Genomic DNA, 19602 nt, shown 5'->3' with positions numbered 1-19602 from the left:
GGATAGAGACTCTGAAGTCTGTAGGCTGCTACAGCCATGTATGAAGCACCATTTATTGGTCTCTATTCACACCAACTAGCGACAGTAGCTTCATTGAGTTGTCAAACGCAAAGGCGGTTGTCGAGCTGTTTATTCTGCTGAGAGCTTCACACCCTTAGGAGAAACATTTCTCCAGGTCCGTCAACTTTAAGAACACCAACAAAAGTATTTACAATTTAACCCCTATCCAAATTGGTGATTTCCGATAGACGCCCTAATCTCTTGGTCAACAACTTTAGTTCGTATTTTATCGAGCACTTCCTCGTAGCACACAGATAAATAGTCGTTTCTCAGCGTAGCTTCATCTGGAACTGGATTTATTTTGTACTTCAAGAACTGTCTGAAGCGGGGATTCTTCAGCTTCTCCAATAGGACATTGCAAGACACCACCATCTTAAACAAGTTCTTGCACCTCTGAAGATGGACATGTCTACTCAAATAACAGCGTTCGTCTGCTGTCCTTTTCAGCACTTATCTTCGTGCAGCTACTGTGTTTGGAGGTGTTGCAGTGTTTTTACACGATAAAGCCGTTTCCCCCATTAACCTTAACTTCATATAGTATATAAAATAATATTTCCTTGTCATTGCTGAAGAATTTCTCCCCTGGTTTCGTCGAATAGGACTAAGTTTGTATTCAAACTGAATGGGGCGACTACTTGTGCTACGTTTATTACGCCAGAAGCCACCCTTGTTGGCTTCGAGAATGTTTTGTAGACTCTGTGCAACAATCTTTACATCAGTGAACGGACTACATAATGTGTTACACTGCTTGTCTACTATAAACCCGATAAATAAATCTTTGTAGTAATTGTGTTTAATTGTGACAACATTACCTCAAACATTGTCATGTGAGCAAAATTTTCGTGTTTATATTCTTGTGTACTTAAAAATACGACAAATATTTGGATTTCTGGAAAAAAATTTGGTCGAAATATGATTCATTATGGAAAAAGTTGTCCGAAATTTGACCTATTACTAAAAAAGATATAAACATAATTTTTACTACATTAAAGCTTTGTGGATGAATTGTTGTAAAATTCACCCTAAAGTTCAGGAAAAAGATTTGACACTAAGATCCATGCCAAACTAATAATAGAATAGTAGGCCCTCATTCAGAGAAGACAGTAATCCTCACATGGCTGAGACCTATTCTTGAGTAGTTGTTTAAAGAAGGAAAAGTAACAGCTAAGGAAGAACATTGTAAACCAATAGTAGTGAGTGACATTTTTGGAAAGAAAGTTGATGTTCACCTATATTCTGTGCATAAAATATCATTAATCTTACACCATGGCTAGCGCTAATGAGGAAGAAATATTGTTGCCTCCTAGTACCAGTAATGGGAGTGTGTGTTACTGGAACCACCTGTAATAAAGGGAAGCAAATTAAAAAAGAAATATGACTACCAGTTACGATTAAAAAGTGGAACTTCCATCAAACATTGTTGCTGGTGCCATAGATATCCTGTTAGGATAAGATTGGTTACTTGATAATTATTATCGATTGGATTTCAACCAGAAAATATTTGTGTGGAAAATAGGTAAAAAGGTAGCTAGCATAGCTTTCCAAAGTAATCCATTGAAATCTAAGCAAGGCCCATCATCAGAGGAGCATATTCATTTAGTTGTGTTTACTGATATTATTGCAACAGATGAAAATAAACAAGAAAAAGAAGGGAAGTATTAAATCAAGAGGAGTTGGCATTTAATCGATAGCAAGAGAATCACCTGTAGTGCCAGTAGAACAGAAATTTTAATTAGAAGGTATTCTGTTAAAACGTAAAGATGTGGTCACAGATAACTTGGGACTAATGAAGGAATACTTCTGTAACTTTAAAGTAAAAGATGACACAGTTTTTTTCCTTTTGCAAGTCATATCCACTACCAATAAACGTTCGAATTGCAGTGAGAGATGAAATACGAAAGGAGATAGACAGCAATATAACTCAATGTATTTTTAGGGTCTGTTGTGGGTACTTAAGAGACTTGTGGTAGGTGTTCATTTAGTTTTAGATTCATGATCACTCCATAAACACAAAGAGACAGAAAGGGTTAGAACCCTGAGTACAGAAGAGATGTTATCTAACTTTGATGAAGCTGAATTTCATATTTCCATAGATTTCATGGAAGGATACTGGCAGGTAGCATTACATGAACACTCAAGGCCATACACAGCCTTCTTATTTGAAAGAAAATCTTTACAGTTTAAAGTAAATGCCATGGAAGTATTACAATTCGCCTTGGGTTGTGAGCTGTACCAAGGAGAATGGAATCCAGGAGAGGGTGATCACAGAACAATAGCTTTCATTAGTTGAAGTCTTGGCAAGCATGATTGAATTACTCCATTACCGAATTGGACATTCCTGTGTCGGTTTTCATTCCTGCTCAATATTTATTAGGGAGGGAATTAGTGCAAGAATTAATAATGTATGTCAATGATTTATTAATAGTCTACAAGACTTGGGAAGACTGTTGACAATTATTGATATATATTTTGAGGTAACTGGAAGAAAAAGGGTTACTAATAAAAGTTTATAAAACATACTTTTGGTGACAAGAGTTGACTTTTTGGGACACAGTGTGGGAATAATGGGAATACAACCATGTCCAGAAAGAATGCAAGTTATAAAAGACTGTCCAGAGACTAGAAATATTAAGCATCTATGATCACTTTTAGATTTGGCTGGATTCTATAGGAGCTTTGTAAGAGGCTAAGCTGTGAAAGATGCTCATTTATCGAACTTATTGAAATAGAAAACTATCTGGAACTGTGATGAAAGTACAAAAGAAGACTTTAGCAATATTAACCAAGCTACAGCAAAAGCATCATCCTAAAGTGAATCAGGTGTTAAAACTAGCCATTGATGTATAATAATTCAACTTGGGTTGTGAGCTGTACCAAGGAGAATCGAATCCAGGAGAGGGAGCTCACAGAACAACAGCTTTCATTACCTGAAATATTGGCAAGCATGAGGTGAATTACTCAGTTACCGAACAATTTGGAAGCAAGACAAGTCACTATTTTACACTGACTATGAACTTCACTACATAATAGGTGAGAATAAATATTTTATGAGTATATAGCGTCCCCAGTGCTATATTACGAAAAGACTTAAAAAACAGTATTTATAAAAGATGAGACATTTAAAAGTTGAATGATGGATTTTTATCATGTAGCCGTAAAACAATAATTCCTCTGTCGAGAAATGCAAAGAAATGCAATACAGAGAAATATAACAAAGTGATCTAAAGAGACAACAAGATACGCTCTTTCATTAATTTTTTTAGTAGTCTTCACTTCTTCTCTTGTCTTGATTGTGTATAGACGGACATCTTACGAGTGCTGGCAAATGTAAGCATCTTTGTATGAGTTAAGCAGATTATATATATATATATATATATATATATATATATATATATATATTTAATATTATTGTGCACTTTTAATTTGTAAGAGGTGATCCCGATTTCATGTCCGCCTTCCTTGAATTAACCTGCATTCAAGTAATTTACAGTTCAACAATTGCAGCGGCTGATGCAGCCAACAACGCCATTACGTGGCGATATTAACTTATGAAAAATTAGTGGAAGCGAAATACTCGCCCGCTATTAACATAATATTAAATTTTCTCCACGGTCGCATGAAGTTGCAGAAATACGTAGCTTTAAGATTCTTATTTTCAGTACCATAGCCGAGAGCCAGAGCCAGGACTCCGACTACAATACAATGGTTAATGGATGTAAGAAAAAATACTCTCGCGCGTGTGTGGGCCGCAATTGTAATTAATAACTAAAGATCTTTTGCTTTAAAGTGAGCTGACTAGCCGAGGAAATTAATATGAAAAGTTTATTACATTGTTCAGCTTATATGCTCATGTTTTAAGATTCAGCGAGTCTAACATTCATTAACGTAACAAATAATTTGAGATTAATATTGCTAAAAAGGAGACCTTCAGGAAAGCATTTAATCGTAAATCAAAATTAAATGAAATATCATTTTTATTAAGGCCCACCACGTAAGTCGGCAACAATCAAAAAATAATAACAACAATAATAATATATTAAATTACGACGGCCGACGGACGCGAGACCAGAAAGAATGCAAGTTATAAAAGACTGTCCAGAGACTAGAAATATTAAGCATCTATGATCACTTTTAGATTTGGCTGGATTCTATAGGAGCTTTATAAGAGGCTAGTCTGTGAAAGATGCTCATTTATCGAGCTTATTGAAATAGAAAACTATCTGGAACTGCGATGAAAGTACAAAAGAAGGCTTTAGCAATATTAACCAAGCTACAGCAAAAGCATTATCCTAAAGTGAATCAGGTGTTCAAACTAGCCATTGATGTATAATAATTCAACTTGGGTTGTGAGCTGTACCAAGGAGAATCGAATCCAGGAGAGGGAGCTCAAAGAAAAACAGCTTTCATTACCTGAAATATTGGCAAGCATGAGTTGAATTACTCAATTACCGAACAATTTGGAAGCAAGACAAGTCACTATTTCACACTGACTATGAACTTCACTACATAATACATGAGAATAAGTATTTTGTGAGTAATATCTAGATAAGTATGCATGAGAAGATAGCATTTACTATTAAGGAATTACTCATTACTCACAGAAGTCACCATAATTTACCACAGCTCACATTTAAAAAGAACAAGAGATCAGAAGAGACATCAGAACTGAATAGATTCTCTCTTACATGCATAGCCATCACCACATAGAGAGATGGTAATAAATGGCAAGAATATCCAGATTACATTCTATGTCCAAAAAGGCTACTCTGTAAAAGGAACAACATATATTTTGTGAAGGACAACCTTGTTCTGTAAGTTCTAACCTTTTCGATCTCTGATAGTGGCAGGAGCTGAAGTGGTGTAATAAATGAAGAAAATCTTAATATCGGTCTAGATGACTTTACTCAAAATAATGTTTCTTGTTCATGCTGAGTTGAACAAAGAGTAGTATATTTAAGAGACAGTCGTATATTTAAGAGACAGTAGTATATTTAAGAGGAAACTCAGTAATAAGGTGTGGGTTCAAAATACAATAGAATTAAGGTAACTAAAGTTATAAGAGGGAAGACGAGAAAGTAGTGGTTTAATGGGAGTGATGTAATAATGAACAGGCTATGAGACACATATATACATGAATTATATTATGAATAGTGCAGGTGGGATAAAGGGAGTATTACTTAAGTTTAAATGGAGGAAAAATGGAGGCATATATATATAGGGCCAATACAGCTATAAAATTTGAATGGTCTTTATGAAGGATTTTTCTGTAGGAGGAGGAGTATTTATGGGTTTCTGCAGAAGTAGGATACTATTAGCTTTGAGGATTACTCCAAAGTTGCCAAATATAGGAACGAACCTGAGTTTTGTGGTCTAATTCTTATACTCATTTCAGAAATGGATAACTAGGACAGAATTGTCTTAACTTTGTGTGCTGCTCTTAACACAGAAAGTAGGAAGTTAACGAGTTTACTACACTAGTTGTTCTCAACATTTATTACATTTGATTGTTTGGAATTGACAGATTAATATATAAACTCCGAAAAGCTCGAAGTGTCTAGGGAAAACTATAATTTGCTGTCAGAACTGAATGGATACATCCAACGACTTGGGATGTTTGCGTGTTTCACAACTATTCCTTAGAATGTTTCGTACTTTTCTTATGGTTAGCAGTACCTTTGTTTGCTAGGAGCTTTTTACGAGGGGAATTTTTACTTATTTTGGATGGTTAAATCACATGATTTAGTTTATACACATTTTTAGGGAATGTTAGCTTAACTTAGAATAAGTAGGTTAACTGCCTGCTTACCTTATCCTACTTGAAGGAAGTGTAGAGGAAATAAGAAATGAGGCTCCTAAGCCTATGTTTCCTCACAAGTTTAGTTGGTAATCCAGATGAAGATACAACTATGATCAATTCATAATAGGAATTAATAATTACTCCATGTCCAGTCAGCATGACTAGGCTACGAATACTCACTGTGTCTGAATAGACCATTGATAATTAAAACAGAGGTACAGCTGGTTTACCAGCCACCATTGTGGCTGGTCCACATACATAAATAGAGACAATGAAAAAATAATATATGGTCATAACATTTTAAGACTATAACGTACTTCAAGAATTCAAATTCCTATTGAAGAATGGTTACTTTGCACCAGTGTTTATCCGACCTCAAGCATAGTATTTGAGATCAGATACATTGAAATGATAAATTTTTACTGAGTCTTTGTAAGTAATCCACAAGTAATCATTAAGTAAGGTTAGGGCTATATCATGAGTAAAGATGTTTTGAAATGGAATTATATGAAATATTACTTAGTTCAAATACCATAAGTAAAGGGTTTTTATTTTACAAAGTTTTAACAATTTTCGTTTCTGAAGACAAATGTACAATCTGAACTAGCAGTATTATTTATTTCTCTATGTCCTGTGGTTGTGATGACATCGTTTACATACACAAAAAGGTGACATACAGTATAACATACCACTTGGGTAAGGTAATGTGTTGCACAATGTCTACCAGGCCGACAAATGATGAGTATCATAGTGAGCATACCGGTTTTTTATAAGTATGTTGTTCTAGAATAGCATGTTGTTTGGAAGTTTATGACTGTCTGTGCATGTACATGGGTAAGGATGGGCGCCACATGTCTGCAAGGTGGAATGACGGCAGCTGCTTTACTTTACTTTTTTGGTACTTGCTGGTTCGGCTGTTAATTCTATCGGAGATGTGACTTGCCATGAAACTGCATACTCTGTGACAATATGAATTATTGCATGCAGAGAAAAAAACAAAACAAACATTTTTTATATGTCAAAATGGATTAAGATAACTTTCATTAAGGTTAAGCAGAATGCATGTAACGTTACAGCTCATATTTGAAAACAAACCTTTATCAAGTGTTTTTGCATCATATATGAATGGTCAGTACAATTGTACTTCCAAAGAAATGCTATCTCCTAATTAGCAGAAAGTTACTAATTTGAGAAAAATATACAGCTTACAGCACCAGAAAAGTTACAGTGAAGAGAAATCCATATTAACAAATAATTACACAGACCAACAATGGAAAACTTTTTGGTGAAAATACCTTATTCTTTTTATTGTTAGGATGGGAAATCTAAATATGATACTTCAAAAACTGTATCACCCACCATTTCTTCACACTTTACAGTTAAATTCATTAAATTAAGCGATTTTTTAAAGAATTTAACAGCTTTTGTATAGTTAAAATAATTTAAAATGAGGTGTAATAAATGTAGATGAGAAACATTTGCTGGCACAAAAGGTCAATTCTATTTTTGTGTTAACAGATGGTGGTTTGTATACTGTCAATCTAACTTCACTTTCTCGTTTCCTGTACATGTGCTCAATACAGTGTTTAATCGTGGTTGTAAAAACTCTGCTGACAGTTTTTGTTATATTTGTTCTGAATTTGTGATTAAAAACACCAAAGAAACATTGTTGACTTTTTGAAAAAGGTTTATCTATCATACTTTCGATCTAAACTTGGTGATCAAGATAAATTTTAGGCGCCACACAAGGTATATTGTGTGTGTGTTGGAGACCTGAGAAAATGGTTCAAAAAGGAGAAAAAAGCCTTTAGATTTGCTGTTCCCATGATATGGAGGAAGCCAAGAAATCATTCCGATGATTGCTACTTTTGCAGTGTTGATATTACTGGTCATTATGCAGAAAACAAAAAAGGTAATAAGCTACTCTAACCTTTCATCTGCCATCCGACCAGTAAGGTATGGTGTAGATTTGCTGTTTCCTGACCCACCAGATGATTTAAATTCTGTTCTAACAGAAGTATTTTCTGATGCACAATGTGATTTAGATGAACCAGATGATGATGAATTCCAATGTAATACAGAAAGTCTAGAGCCCAAATTGTTTACTAAGACCGAGCTTAACGATTTGGTTAGGGATCTGGGCTTAATGAAAGAAAAAGTTGAATTGCTTGGCTTTAGATTAAAAGAAAAGAACTTATTGGCAGTTGAAACCAGCATATACATGCATAGAAAGAGTGAGCAGCAATTCTCCAACTTTTTTCAACAAGAAGGTGATTTAGTGCACTGCTCAGACATTCCAGGTCTGATGAATGAGTTTGGTATTGAATACAGCAAGGAAGACTGGAGGATGTTTATTGATTCATCCAAAACTAGTTTTAAGGCTGTTTTATTAGACAATTGTAACATGTATGCATCTATACCTGTTGGACAATCTGTACACATGAAAAAAAGCTATGAAAATCTAGAAATAATGTTAAATAAAATAGGCTATTCTGCTCATGGTTGGATGATATGTGGCGATCTAAAAGTAACATGCATGCTCCTTGGTCAGCAAGGTGGCTTTACCAAATTTCCATGTTTCTTGTGTGAATGGGACAGTAGGGCTAGGGATGAACACTGGTACAGAAAGAACTCGTCTGTGAGGAAGTCTTTAAACCCTGGCGAGAAGAACATTCTACACAAAACCTTGTAGATCCAAATAACGTCCTCCTGCCACCTCTACATATAAAGTTAGGCATAATGAAATAGTTTGTAAAGGCTTTGCCTAAAGATGGACTACTTCTTTTTCTCGATCAGTCGATAATAGCTGACGTCGAGAGATTGTGAATAAGATATTGGCCACGCCTTCTTTGCCAGCCTCCTCCACTTTCGTCTCGCACGCCGCTGCTATGTAAGACCACCTTCGTTTTACAACTTATTGTTAAACCTAAATCGCACTACACTGACTTGTGACCGCTTTGAGTTTCCCGTCATTTCGCCTCAGACAAAACTCACACACAGGAGTGGGTATGATGACAGTTTTTCATACCGGATATTATCAGATTTCTAATTTACCACGAGTAGTCGTAATTTTTTCTTCATACTTGGTGTTTATTCACTCATGCCGTAACTACGGCTATAATGGTTCTGCAAACAAATATGCTGCATGAGTGTGGAAAACCACAGGATGGTTGTTATTTGTCATGATTAACATTTTTTTAAAAACTTTCGAGAAATCGTGTTTTCACTAATAGAAGCAATAGATTTCTTTTATGTTGCCTCATTTGGTAAGAGGGTTTGAGTTGATTTGGGGTGAGGGGACCAAATAGCGAGATCATCGGTGGTCGCATCGGATTAGGGAAGGACGGGGGAGGTAGTCGGCCATGCCCTTTCAAAGCTGTCACCCCGGCATTTGCCTGAAACGATTTAGGGAGATCACAGAAACTTCAATCAGGAAGGCCGAACGCGGGTTTAAACCGTCGTCCTCCCAAATGCGAGTACAGTGAGCTAACCAATGCGTCAGCTTGCCCAGTCGTATGGCAAGAGTACTGCGCAAAAGAAACAGGAAGAACGAAGTCCTGTAAGCTGCCGTCATTCCGTCGGTCACGTGGTGACGTGCTGACACGGGATTGGCTGCCTTGAAGTGGCGTGATACTCTCATAGCAGTACAGAGCAGGGTGCGGTCGCATCCACGTCATCTCAGCACACAGATCGTTGGAAAGAGTGATATTGTATTTCTCTAAATACAATTTTAATAACATTCTCGGATTAACACATCAATTCAAAAATGCAAAATTAGCCTCTCAGACAGTGCAATCTTTATGGTTAAAGCCTAACACAACTGTGAAGCTAGTAGCGGTATCCATTCCCTTTGTTTCTAGCGTCTCAAGCATAGCAATAAGGAAAATATAATAATAATAATAATAATGCTACCAATAAAACGTGATGTAGTTGTTGATGTGGTCTTGAATCAAAGACTGGTTTGTGCAGCTCTCCACCTTACTGTATCCTGTGCAAGCCTCCTCATGTTGGCTAAATACAGCAACCTCTAATTGAAACTGCTTAACTGTATTCATTGCTTGGCCTCCCTCTACAATTTTTACTCAGCACACTTCCCTCTACTATCAAACTACCGCTACCTTCATGCCTTAGGACATGTAGTACCAAATGGTCCCTTCTTCTAGTCAAATCCTTCTATAAATTTCTTTTCTCCCCAATTAGATTCAGTACCACCTCATTAGACACTCGATCTACCTATCTAATTTTCAGCATTATTCTGTAGTACCACATTTGGAAAACTTCTATTCTCTTCTTATTTGAACTGCTTGTAATGCACATTTCATTTCTGTAGAAGGCTACACTCCACACAAATAGCTTCAGAGAACACTTCCTGACACTGAAATTTGTATTAGATGTTAACAAATTCTGCTTCTTGAGAAATGTGTTTCTAGCTACAACCAGTCTGCATTTTATATCCTCTCTGCTTCCGCCATCCTCAGTTACTTTGCTGTCAAAACAGCAAAAATCAACTAAAACTTTTACGTGCCTCATCAGTAAACCCATCACCTGATTCTTTAAAGATTCAAACTCATATGTATGAAACACCTTCAAACGTCTGATTAATATGCGAATGAGGTAAGGTGTTAAATATTCGACACTAACCATGTAAGGGAGAAAAAATTTAACGAAGATTTAAAATTACGTTTAAAGTTATGTTTCATGCTCCTCGATTTCATAACTGCAATACGGTCTGTTCGCTAGAAGTACATAACCTTCTGCTCTCTGTATTTTATCCCAGCTACCTTTAGAATTTAAAAGACTGTATTCCAATCAACATTGTTGAAAGCTTTCTGTGGGTCTACAAAATTATAAATGTAGGTTTATCTTCATTTAAACTGTCTTCTAAGATAATTCGTAGTCTCAGTATTGCTTTGTGTGTACCTTCATACTCCAGAACCCAAACACATATTCCCCAATATCAGCTTTAATGGTTTTTTCCATTCTTCTGTGAATATTAGTGTCTGTATTTTGCAACCATGACTAAATAATTGATGGTTCGGTAATATTCGGACTTATCTGCAGCCGCCTCTTTTGAAACTGGAATTAATACATTCTTCTTGAATTCTCAAGGTATTTCGCCTGTCTCTTACATCTTGCACATCAGGTAAAATAGTTTGTCATGGTTGGCTCTCTACAGCGTCTAATAATCCACACTGAATATTGTCCACTACAAGGCCCTTGTTTCCACTTAAGTCCTCAGTGTTCTGCCAAAATTCTTCTTCCAGTGTTATATTTTCAGCTCATCTTCATCTAATTTCTTTTCCCTTTCCATAACATAATTTACACTGCATTGCTCTTCTGTGTATATCTTCCACCTCTCAACTTTGCCTTCTTTGATTAGTACTGGCTTGCCATTGAAGTTCTTGACATTTATACAGCAGCTTCCCTTTCTCCAAAGGACTCTTTAATTTTCTGTGGGCGGAATTTATCTTTGCCTAGTTATACATGCTTCCTAATCCTTGCATTTCTCATATAGCAGGTCCTGCTTAGCCATTTTGCACTTGCTGTCAATCTCTCTTTTTGGACATCTGTATTTCCTTTTCACGGCTGCAGTTGCCTTATTTTTATATTTTCTTCTTCGTCAATCATTTCAATATCTCGTGCATTATCCAGCTATTTCTACTGGTCCTTTTCTTTTTACTTGTTTGATACTCTACTATCTTCACCATTTTATTTCTCAGTGTTACCCATTTGCCTTCTGTTGGGTTTCTTAAGCTTCTTTCAGTCGATAGTTGCCTACTTCTTCCTTGAAATTCTCATCAACCTCTGCTTTTTTCGACTTATCTGTGTCCCATCACGTTAATTTCTTACCTTTCTGCAGTTTCCTCTGTTTTAATGTGCAATTCATAACCAATAAAAATATTTGCAGAATCCATATCTGCACCTGGAAATTTTTTGAGTTTAATATCTGGTTTCGAGATCTCTGTCCTACCATCCGGTAATGTATTTGAAATCTTTCTTGTGTCTGCAGGACTTTGCCATGTGTACAGCCTTATTTCATGATTTTTAAACCATCTATTAGTGATGATTAAATTATGATCCATGCAGAATCTACCAGAATTTTTCATTCTTTCCCCCAGTCCTTGTCCTACTACTCTTTTCCCTTCTTTTCGTTTTCCTGCTACCTAATTCCAATCCTCATCAAAGTTAAATTTTACTCTCCCTCAACTATCACAATAATTTATTTTATCTCATCATAAATTCTTTCAATCTGTACGTCATGTGCAAAGCTAGTTGGGATATAAACATGTAATTTTGTAGTGGATGTTGGCTTCATTTTTTTCTTGACTACGATAATGTGTTCACTATACTGTTCATAGAAACTTAACCTACACCCTTATTTTCTTCTTCATCATTAGACATATCCCAGCATTATCCCCAATTGATTTCGTATTTATAACCCCGTACAGACCTGACCAGAAGTCCTGTTCTTTCTGCCACTGCACTTCACTAATTTCAAATATATCAATCTTCAAGCTATTCGTTTCCCTTTTTAAATTCTCCAAACTACCTGCTCGATGCACCCCACTTGCAAACAGCACTTGGCAGACAGGGACAGTGACACATCCGAGTGCTAGCCAAGCTCTACAGCGCTTAACTTGGGTCATCCAATGGGGATCGGTGTTACCACTGTGGCAAAACCATTGCCTACATGTAGCTATAGAGTTATGAACCCTGAAGTGCAGTAGGCATGTTGCACAATATTGTGACAACCTGGGGTTAGAGTATCATCTTGTTTCTTCAGTTCTAGGCTGTTAAGTCAGTTCTACTGGTTAACTTGAGTTTTTTGGGAGCTTAGAATGCTGACTGTGGGTTGCACATTATCCAAACAAACCAAAAAAGAAGCTTCATTTTACTTTAATTATGCAGGTCAGCCCGAAACACTGGATGGTGTGAAAATAATCTAATAAATCCATTCACATGATCAGACTTTACATTTTGTAAGCCAGATGACTTCAAATTTACTATTTTAATCAGTCACTTTTTATTGTTATTTTTGTGATATTCAACAAGGTTTATGTAGCCTGTCTGACTTTTTCGTTCTATTGCAGTATTCAGTGACAATCTAAACATTATAACTATATGAACGAAAATATCTTCAGTGAATATTGTCTGCCATAATTTCCCGATTTGTTGAATCATATGCAGATGTCATTTTCGATCGTTTAATTGAAAAGAATGTATCCATATTCATTATTACTAGTACAAAAAGATTTACTTTGCATTTATTTATGAAATATGCTTGCCTTTTGGATTATGAAAGTAGTGTGTTCTTCAAAATATACAGAGTCAACTACCAATGCTTTGAGATACAATAAAACTGATAATACCATGTTACAATTTATTCTTAGGGTATAATTGTCTGCTGAGGGCCATATCAAATACGAAAATTTTAAAACCTTGACCACTCCTGAATAAATTTCTGCAAACATCCACGTTTGTTGCATTTAAATATGGCTGCCATCAATGTTTGCACCATATCATAGCTCAGAAAAGAAAATACACACTGTCATCTGAAGCTGTCAAACCAAACAAATGTGTCCCTTATTAGTTGGTTAGTAGATAACTGCCTATAACAGCTAATTTTACAATGGTGATGTGTAATGTCGTTCTTATGGCGTCAGGTTATAATTACACAATGACTTTTCAATCAAATTATCGTTTAAACAATTTCAAAGACAACCAAAATGATGTTCAGGTATCCTTACACTCTGTCTCTGTTGTTTGGAGGCAAATCGTGTTTGTAATATATTGACTAAACTGGTTTGGTGTGGGGACAGAAGGGCTAAAAGTTACGAAAACAATAATTACTACAAAACCAAAATTGTACATAATTTAATTGGTATATTAAAAGACTGTATCTGATTAGCACATTACGTATTAGGCGTCGGATTTTGTAAGGTTGAGTTATCTCGAAATTTGCTGCTACATCCTTATTTCTGTTTTAGTTAATTAATAATGACTAAAACATCTTCTTTTAGATTAACCAGATCACTTCCATCACGGCATTTTGACCTCACAGTTTGATCAATCTATCTCATATGCTTAAAAACTATATTTAACAAAAGTACCAAAAAGCAAAGTGAAACACACTTTCGTATCAGAGTTAGTGGGATTAGTCCATAGAATCCATCCTCCACACACATAATGTTACTGTGGGTGGTTCTGATTTCCACTAAGTGTTAGTAATTCTGATGATAGTTTCTAAATAAGAAAACTTAAATTACAAAGTGAAAGCTGATAAAGTAGATATAAGTGAAAAGATTTATATGAAAAGACACAATAACTTGATAGCATTTTTATGTTGTATTAGGGACTGTTTCTTATGCTATGAGTGACTGAAATCAGGAAGTACCACAGTGTGTGACTGGCATTTGCATGAAATCAGACTGTGACATGATGTCTTTCTCCCACAGTGTAATGTGCTCTTTGTCTTGACTACCACATTTATGAAAGCGCTGCTAAAGATTCGATCATAACTAAATATTTATGACAAAACGTTCAAATATGTGTGAAATCTTATGGGACTTAACTGCTAACGTCATCAGTCCCTAAGCTTACACACTACTTAACTTAAATTATCCTAAGGACAAACACACACACCCATGCCCGAGGGAGGACTCGAACCTCCGCCGGGATCAGCCGCACAGTCCATGACTGCAGCGCCTTAGACCGCTCGGCTAATCCCAAGCAGCATTTATGACAAGCGAAACTATAAATATGGTTACTGCTCATTTCATTTGCACCAATTTAAGCTGTGCTCTTTGGTTTGTGTATAACCACACTCTCAAAAATCATGGCTTATTTCAAAGAAACCACAAAGTATTGGTAACAAGCAAGACTTTACATATGATTGCTGCTCGTTTCACTCGCAGTAACTTAAGCTTTACTTGTAGGTTCCCACCTAACCACACCCTCAAGAATCATGACATATTAAAAAAAAGTCAAGTATTTGTGATAAGAAAAAATATAAATTTCATATGATGTAAATGTCTTTACTGCTTGTTTCACTAGCAGCAGTTTCATCGTTCATTTTTTAAGCTTGAAGCCATGAAAGAGAAGAAACTCATTTCATGTAAATAACATCGAATATTGTGGGACATGCTTCTATTACATAAATAAGAAGACCCAGAATGTGTTACAAAAGCAAAGCTGGAGAGAAAAGGTATTAGTGTGTTCTAGGATATTATCCTACTTCTTTCAGTTCTCTAACAATACGTCTCTAACCACAGTGAATGCATTTCATCTTGAAATCTCTTAAGGACTGATGTGTCTAAGAGATATTTAATTATAACAAATCGTATATAGAGTGATGTGTTTGTGATAAATCTTCTATTTGACGTTGCCTTCAAATTGCATACTGTCAAAAAATCCAAGTTATAACATGGAAACAACGAAATATGATGGATACAATACTGTGTCTCAAAATTAGTGAGTGAGGAATGTCACATGACCGATTTCTGATTTCAACCAAACACTAGCCACTAATTTCTGATTTCAGCCAAATGCCAGCCACATAACATAATACTTCCTAATTTTAGTGACTAACGATACGTTATGTCATAACCAGTGATTAGTATGTGAAAATTTATGTTATGATGGTACCACTTTTGTTCCAACTGGTAAAAATTGAGGAGCATTAAAGCAGTAAAGTAGGGATCATTTCAGTGCAGCCAGTAAGTGGTTCCATCTCACTGAATTTTGTATTAATACTGACAAACTGTAAATATTCTCTTTACCTTATCAATTAAAGAGGATGACAATAACTGCTTCAGCTAAACTTCTTGACTTCTGTCTTCACACGAAATTAACATGGAAGAATTATACCAAATATATCTCTACTAACTTAGTATGTGTTACATATTTGTTAGGTAAACTAAGGTCATGTGTTAATGATAAGCTATTGCTAAATGCATACTATACCTTTTTCCAAGCACAATTGACATGCCATTGTGTTATTGAGGAATTTCCCTGGAGCAAAAAAAGATCACATTTGGCAAAAATAAGAAGTTCAGATGCATCTGTGGGGCTATAAATAATGAGTCTTGGAAACCCTATTTAAAAAAAAAAAAATACCAACAGCTACATTCCTCTTCATATTAAGTTGTCTAATACATACAAAAGAAAACTAGCACTATTACAAACTAAAACACTCTACCCATTGATGTTATTTTGGAAATTTGTGGTACGTTCCTATTGGGACAAACTGCTGAGGTCATGAGGTCATTGGTTTACACACTACTTAATCTAAAACTATCTCACGCTAAGGATAACACACCCATCCATGCCTGAGGGAGGATCCGAACTTCTGATGGGGGGGGGGGGGGGGAGCTGCAGGAACTGTGACAAGGTGCCTCGACCCCGCGGTGGTGTAGCCACGTGGCCCGTCAATGTAATACACACCTAAAACAGAAGACAGACATCACAGTCGCTAGACTTAAGGAAACAGTTACAAATACATGAGGGTAAAACAGTTTAATATGTTGTCACTACAGGTACACAATGTGTCACCAATATGTTTAAAGACGTCGCACAGATGTGGCTTTGAGAGAAAAAGTATTTTATACAATAGAGGAGTTCGAAATAGGCTTTAAAAATTATCTCAGACAGTAATATAGTTTCATTACATTAAACTTATGTATGTGATTCTACAGAATACATCATACGCAGTATGATGGACAATTTAATGTCGAATAGTAATTACGTAAAATATTTCTTAGTCTGTGCTTGTTATTTATGTAATTGTATTGCTACGTCTGTGTACACAAAAGATTATGTTGGTTGCATTTTTAAAGGTGTATAATAAATAAATAAATGAAACATCCTTCATCTGAAGCACTTGATTAGATAGAAAGTGTGTATTTGTAATTGACCTTGATCTTTTTTCCTTTCAGATGATTTTGCAGTTACAGTCATCTCGAATACAGGCTGCTGTGGCAGACTTATATCCATTTATGGAATTTACCAAACTATTCTATTCGTTATGTTCGGCTGACGTAGAGACCCATAAATCTTCCTGTCTATTCCAGAAATTGGGAATCTAGCACTTTCTGCAGTGTTTGCTTATTTTTACATGACATCCATCTTCTCACTGTCGTTTCTTGGGGTGGTAGGTTTCATATTTCCACAATATTATTTTCCAACTAATGAGAACTAATCAAGTAGATATATATGCAAAACAGAACTAACAGCCCCTTGGTTTCCAGAGCTCTTACTTCCATAACATAAGGTGTGCAAAGTTAACGTATCTATAGAAATACCAGTAACTTGATGATTTTAATTTCTGGATCTGCGTCGTTTACCAGTCATGATTGGACAGACTGTGTGAAGATTAAATATGCAAGAGTTATTTATCATTTTTCATATGTATATAAGGAAATATGTATGATACACACACTGAAGAGCCAAAGAAACTGGTACACCTGCCTAATATCGGGTAGGGCCCCCACGAGTATGCAGAAGTTTTGCAGCATGACGTGGCATGGACTCAACTAATGTCTAAAGTAGTCATGGAAGGAATGACACCATGAATCCTGCAGTGCTGCCCATAAGTCTGCTAGAGTAGAAGGGGGTCGAATCTGTTCTGAACAGCTTGTTGCAAGGCATCCCAGGTATGCCCAAACATATTCATGTCTGGAGAGTTTGGAGGCCAGTGGAAGTGCTGGACGTGTGGGGTGTCGGATTGACCTGCTGGATTTTTCCAAGTCCGTCGGAATGCACAATGGACATGAATGGAGGCAGGTAGACATGATGTTTACATATATGTCACCTGTCAGAATCGTATCTAGAAGTATAAGGGGTCCCATTTAATTCCAACTGCACACGTCCCACACCATTACAGAGCCTCCACCAGGTCGAACAGTCGCCTGCTGACATGCAGGGTCCATGAATTCATGAGGTTGTCTCCATACTCATACATGTCCATCCGTTCGATACAATTTGAAAAGAGGCAACATGGTATCAGTCATTGTTGACGGGCCCTGGCGAGGTGTAAATCTTTGTGTTGTGCAGTTGTCAATGATACACAAGTGGGCCTTCGACTGCGAAAGCCCATATTGATGCTGTTTCATTGAATGGTTTGCACACTGATGGCCCAGCATTGAAATCTGCAGCAATTTGCAGAGGGGTTACACTTCTGTCACACTGAATGCTTCTCTTCAGTCGTCGTTTCTCCCATTCTTGTAAGATTTTTTCCAGCTACAGCGATGTCGTAAATCTGATGTTTTACTGGATTTCTTATATTCACCATATGCTCGAGAAATGGTCATATGGGGAAATCACCACTTCATCGCTACCTCAGATCTGCTGTATTCCATCTCTCTTGCACTGACTATAACACCATGTTCAAACTCACTTAACTCTTGATAAGCTGCCATTGTAGCAGTAGGTACCGATCTGATAACTGCTCCAGACACTTCTTGTCTTACATAGGCATTGCCATATTCTGTCTGTTTATATATCCCTGTATTTGAAATCACATGCCTATGCCAGTTTCCTAGGCGCTTCGGTGTTTGTGTGTGTGTGTGTGTGTGTGTGTGTGTGTGTGTGTGTGTGTGTGTGTGAGAGAGAGAGAGAGAGAGAGAGAAGATTACTCTTTCATATCTTGTGCAGTTGTCCTTTTGAATGGTCCTGGTGACAGGAACTGCACTTCTGGGGCAATGAGTTGAATATTTTTAAAGCAACCATTGTATCAATGTTCCTTTCATGATTATGCATGTCCTGCCTCATGCAGATAACACCTTGGTTTTCTTTTACTCTGATGTGGTATAAAAACACGTAATGGATCTAGATTTCATTATTTCTAATTGGGTGAACATAGGCCTGCAGTGCTGCAGTCTTTAGCTTGATGCAAAGATTCTGACCGCTTTTTTTATGTAGCACTGCCACATTCTTGCAGCCTTCAGAATATCCCCATAACAGTAGGCCATGATTGATGTGGCTATTAAATATTGCATAATGCACTGTTATAAGGTATGGGTCAGCTAATACACCTGTTCTCCTCAGAAGGTATATTACAGTACACACAAACTAAGTTGACACTCGGCGCGGTGGCTGAAGCGAGTGACAGTGGAGGCATCTCCCATTTACAGTCATTCCCATAAGCCACGGCGCCGAGTGTCAACTTACTTTCTGCAGACAGTACATCGGAGAGCTGGGAGCACACATACACTGTTTGTTCATTCATTATTAATTTGCTGTCAGCCAGGAATCCCAGCAGTTTGATAGCCTCCATATTATCGGGGTATGCAACATTCGTAAGGCTACATGTAAGATTTTGTTGTGTTATTTCTTCATTCGTTTTCATTTTATTGTCGAAGAACCATTGTTTGATGTTTTGTAAGATCACATTTGTTGTTTGCAGAGCTTGTGCAGCAGTTTTTGTTTTCGCAGATATTAACAGTGCACTGGCAAAAAAATAAGTTAAAATCTATGTGAATGATTGGTGCTGTACAAACAAAACACAGAAGGAAACGTATACTGGAGACTGCCCAACCGAATGAACTGCTGGACAAGGAAATATGCATGTGTGGTTGGACATTTAAAAAAGTAAAATTCGTAATGTCCTGTCGGTGCCGAATTCACTGAAGACATGATACATGCACGGATTGGAGAAGGATAGAACTGTCTCTGTTATTTTCCTTGAGTTTTTTAGTGAGATTACAGAATGCATAAATCTGGCAAATGAGTCGAGGATTATACACTTC

Source organism: Schistocerca piceifrons, chromosome 2 (genome assembly GCF_021461385.2).
Source record: "Schistocerca piceifrons isolate TAMUIC-IGC-003096 chromosome 2, iqSchPice1.1, whole genome shotgun sequence".
Taxonomy (NCBI): domain Eukaryota; kingdom Metazoa; phylum Arthropoda; class Insecta; order Orthoptera; family Acrididae; genus Schistocerca; species Schistocerca piceifrons.
This window is presented reverse-complemented; position numbering follows the sequence as displayed.